The sequence below is a fragment of the Phascolarctos cinereus genome, unplaced genomic scaffold (assembly GCF_003287225.1).
Source record: "Phascolarctos cinereus isolate Bilbo 61053 unplaced genomic scaffold, phaCin_HiC Scaffold_4;HRSCAF=312, whole genome shotgun sequence".
Lineage (NCBI taxonomy): Eukaryota > Metazoa > Chordata > Mammalia > Diprotodontia > Phascolarctidae > Phascolarctos > Phascolarctos cinereus.
The window spans coordinates 365,551,194-365,556,427 of NW_027555847.1; the positions used below are offsets into that span (position 1 = coordinate 365,551,194).

General features: G+C 36.9%; 1 pseudogene; it reads left to right on the forward strand.

Annotated features, from left to right (window-relative positions):
• Positions 1 to 3,341: 3,341 nt before the first annotated feature.
• LOC110215945 (GTP-binding nuclear protein Ran pseudogene) lies at positions 3,342 to 4,085 on the forward strand (annotated as a pseudogene).
• Positions 4,086 to 5,234: the final 1,149 nt, after the last annotated feature.

Below are 5,234 nucleotides of genomic sequence, written 5' to 3' on the forward strand. Positions count from 1 at the left end.
GCTAGCCCCTCCCCCGCCTTTATCACTTCTCTTCTCCCTGTACTGTTTCAGGCATGACCCACAGTCCATTATCACCCCTCTCCCTCTCAACCTACATATTTCAAGCTATCCATCCATACCTCATGACACTGGTTTCACATGAGCTAGGACCAATTTGGGGACCATCTAAATGTTGATTTTCCTTTGGTTCATTATCCCCACAACTAGAATTTATCTGGGAAATTGGCAAATATATTTGTGTATAGGATCATATACTTGGTGTTGAATAGGGCCTCAAAGGTCATCTAGTCCAGCCCCATCTTTTGAAGATACTTTCCACAAATGTGAGTAACAATAGTTTCTAGTTTCTATTCAAGTACTCAATGTAGTAAATGCATATTATATACGGGATAGACTTCACTCCATAGAACAATAGAAACATAGATTTTTATCTGGAAAAGCTTTTAGAGGTAAAATATAGAAACTACCCAGGATTCACAGGAGCTTCAAAACAGGTACACAAAACATCTAAAGTACTCATAGTTGTTCCTTTCTGGAGGAAATGTTCTTGAGGTAGCCATCAGTGTAATGATCTGACATTCTTATTTAATCTCTAGCTCTCACACAGGATCCCACAGATGCACAGTGCCCTTTGTTGCTTGAGCTCATTCTCAAAAGACAAATCCACTTTGGAGATGTTATATAAACATTTCTGTGGAACCCTGGACAAATCACTTACCCTCTTTGGGCCTCATTTTGTTCATTTGTAAAATGAGGGGGTTAGATTAGTTGGCCCCAGAGGTCCCTTCAGTATCTAGAGCTATGAACTCCTTTTCCATCAGACATCCACTGTCTGAACAAATCAATCTAACCCAGATCTCTTGTCCTATACATGTTGCAGATCTCTTCAGCTGCAGGAGCCATGTGGATAGTTCTCTTTTCCAAGAAGTACACTACTCAGAAAATCTACTTCTCTATCCACAAGTTCTTCATCTTGACCCCAAAATATAAACTACATTTGAGACATGATACAAAGTTGGCATTTGCCAATAACTTTGTTTCTTTTCTAGGAAGCTACTTACCTGGACTATGATGCCAAAGTAATTAAAATTCCACCTTCTGTACGCAGGAAGTTGTAGTTCAGTATTGTCCATCAAATCTTCTTAAGCTGAATAAGCTGAATACTTGTCTGATTCTGCCATTTGCTTCTGCAGGAATTCTATCATTGCCATGCCTGTTGAAATTTCTAAGGTGGGAAAGTCTTCTATCAGGTCTTTGGTCTTTGACCTTTTGTCAAAGGGGAATGGAAAGCCAAAAAGAAGCAAGAAATGAGGTCCAGGAATTCCATTCTTGGGCCACCTGGGCAGGGTCATGCAGTTTGCTTTAAGCTTCTGCTGCAAGTCATCTGGCTCGTGGGGGGTGGGATGGGATGGAATAATCCCTTCCCCCTTATCCTTTGCAAATTCCTACATTTTGGGATGAGAAGACAAGGGGGGAAATGTAAGAGGAAAATCACAAATTTAGAAGCTATTTGAGGGGAGGGACTCTTTCATTTTTGTCTTTATATCTCTACCACTTATGACTGACACAGTAGGTTTCATAGATATGTGTTAATTGCTTACTTCAGGTATTGAGAAATAATTAGGGAGAAGTTAGAGTGCTTAAATGACTCCTTAGAACCTTAAGTTATAATCTCTCTCTAGATAGATAGATACATACATAGATAAATAGAAAGATAGATAATAGATATATAACAATTGTAAGAGAGAATCTCTTAAAGTCAGGGAGTAAGAGGAATCTTTTCCATAGACAAAGCTTAGGAAGGGATAGTGGTCAAAAGAGATAATAAGAGAAAGTCCTTACTCTGGGACTTCATATTAGAACCATTAGGTAGATGTAAATTGTGTCTCCTCTCAAATAGGGAAAACTCTGCAAGATTCACACATCCCCCCAAAAACTACAACCAATAACAGAAAAATATTTGTTTTTACATATGGTTTGGAACTTGTTTAACCAAAATATGAGGACAATTGAGAGAGAATCTCACTGGGGATCTCTGCTATAATAAGAGATGAATGCTTAATGACCTTTTCTGGAAGTGATGAAGTACTTCAGGAAAAGCCAAGATGGAGAATGGAGAGAGAATACGATGATTCACACCAGGATCATTGTGGAACAGTAGGAGGAACCATGCCTGATAACACCTACTGGCCATAACAGGGAGAAGAACCTTCTCTCTGGGATAACAGGAAATTCTGGAGATTTGTACATGTTTTGGGGGCTAATAGTTACTAATTCAAGAGTTTCTCTTTTTGGTTTCCTCTCTTGCACTGTGAGCTTTCAAGTGGGGAATCGATTTCTGCACCATGGCGGTACCACCCATACATTCCCTTGGCTTTTACATGTGGAACCTAAAAGCAGAGAGTGAAAAAAAAATTGCCCCAAATTATAAACAGCCCTCCTTTTATGACATTTTTGACATAAGGGTTATGGATAGGTTTGCACAATTAAAAAATACAAATTGTCTTGGCAGAGGAAATAATCAAAATTCAAAGAGGAAGAGAAAATAGCCCAAAATTACTATTTGTACTTTCAAAGTGTCTCCCATAGTACTTAGCACACTACTGAAAGGAATGTCAGATGAAAAGAATGGAAATAGAGGGGCAGCTAGGTGGTGCAGTGGATAGAGCTCTGGCCTTGGAGTCAGGAGGACCTGAATTCAAATCCGGTCTCAGACCAGACACTTGACACTTACTAGCTGTGTGACCCTAGGCAAGTCACTTAACCCCAATTGCCTCACTAAAAGAATAAAAAAGAAAAGAATGGAAATAGACACAAATGTTAATTAGGTAGGGTTACATTCCACATATATTACCTATGTCAGGAACTGGCTTTATTTTTGTTTCATTTGTGAATAGTAGTCCAAATGACATTGAACAGTAAATCATTTGTTTATGATGTAACCTTTCTTATCCATGCCACAAATCCATTTGGAACTTATCTTAGTATATAGTGTAAGATGTTGCTCTAAACCTATTTTTTTTCTTTCCTGCTATCTAGTTTTACCAAAAATTTTTGTCAAATAGTGAATCTATACCCCAGTAACTGGTGTTTTTGGATTTATTGAACACTAGGTTACTAGGTTTATTTGCGTCTGTATGTTGTATGCCTACTCTGTTACACTGATTGTTTTCACCAATATCAAATTGTTTTGATAATTATTATGACTTATTTGTAGCATAGTTTGAGATTTAGTACTGTTAGGACCCTTTTCCATTTAAAAAAAAACATTTCCAGGCTTCCGCCATCTTTCCATCATTCAGTCAGGCAGAGATGGAGATGCTTTCGGAAGAACCATCATGATGGCTGCCCAAGGAGAACCCCAAGTGCAGTTCAAACTTGTATTAGATGGTGATGGAGGTACTGGAAAAACCACATTTGTAAAACGTCACTTGACTGGTAAACTTGAGAAGAAGGATGTAGCCACCCTGGGTGTTGAGGTCCATCTCTCATGTTCCATACTAACAGAGGTCCTATTAAATTCAACATATGGGATACAGCTGGCCAAGAGAAATTTGGTGGTCTGAGAGATGGTTATTACATCCAAGCTCAGTGTGCCGTTATAATGTTTGATGTAACATCAAGAGTCACTTACAAGAATGTCCTTAACTGGCATAGAGATCTGATACGAGTATGTGAAAATATTCCCATAGTGTTTGTGGCAACAAAGTGGATATTAAGGACATAAAGTCAAGGCTAAATCAATTGTTTTCCATAGAAAGAAGAGTGTCCAGTATTATTCCATTTCAGCCAAAACTAACTACAACTTTGAGAAGCCCTTCCTTTGGCTTGCCAGAAAACTCATTGGAAACCCTAATTTGGAGTTTGTTGCCACGCCTGCTCTTGCACCTTCAGAGGTAGTCATGAACCTAGTACTGGAAGCACAGTAAGAGCAGGACTTTCAGACTGCTCAGACAACTGCACTCCTTGATGAAGATGATGACCTATATGGGAATGAAGCTAAAGCCCAGTGTCAGAGCTCTAGTTTTATAGGCAACTGTCCTGTGATGTCAGTGGTGGAGTGTGTTTGCCACTTTATTATATAGCCAAGCAGAACATGTGCTTAATCTTTGGGATGCTAAAGGAGATGAATGGGCTTTGGAATGAGTATGACAGTTTAAAAAATATAATTCATATTTTGGACCTGCATATTTTGCTATTTTGGACCACAATTATGTCCCCCTGAGTTTCAAATATAAGATTGCTGCAGTCCCATCACAATATTCAGTGGTGAATCTTGTTTGTTACTGTCATTCCCATTCCTTTTTTCATTTAGATCACAATAAAGTTGTATTTCAAATATCTAAGCAAGTGAGCTCTTATCCCTTGTTTACAATAAGCATTTTAAAACCTGTTTTTGTAAGGTCTGTGGCAGATGTGTACCATTTACTATTTAAATGACCTTTATGTTTTTATAACTACTTTTTAAAAATGTATTTCAAACATATCATCAGTAAGATGCATCTGAGTCATACATTTCACAAAGTAAAGATAGGGACTGGACAGGTTAAAAAACTTTGTGCTACTATTATATGACTAGTCACAGCTTAGTAATAAAGTTAAAAGATGTGAGTATATATCATTTATATGGTTAAACTAAAAGCTTTCACACTAGCTAAGTAGAGTACCTGACGTGGCTTGTGGAAGAAGCGTAAAGTTGAAGAATAAAATAATCACAGGAGTGTTGAAAAAAAATTCCCTTGAGATTTCTTGACTTTTGGCTTCTCTAGATGAATTTCATTATTATTTTTTTCTAGTTCTTTAATCTTTTGGTAAATTATTTGCTGTGACACAGAATGGATAAATTAATTTAGATAGTATTGTCATTTTTGGTATATCATCTTGGCCAGCTCATGAGCAATTAATATTTCTCTACTTATTTAGGGCTGTATTTCTGTAAATAGAATGTTGTAGTTGTACTCATATAGATCTTATGTGTGTCTTCATAGATAGGCTCTCATATTTTATGGCTATTTTAAATGAAATTATTTTTCTATTTAGTCCTTTTGGAATTTACCAGTTTCACACAGAAATGCTAATGACTTATATCGATTTATTTTTTATCCTGTAATTTTGTTGAAGTAACTAATTATTTCAATTTAGTTGACATCTAGGGTTTTCTAAGTTTATCATCATATCATCTGAAAAAAGCAAAACTTTATTTTTTCTTTGTTCATGTTTATTCCCTCAATTTA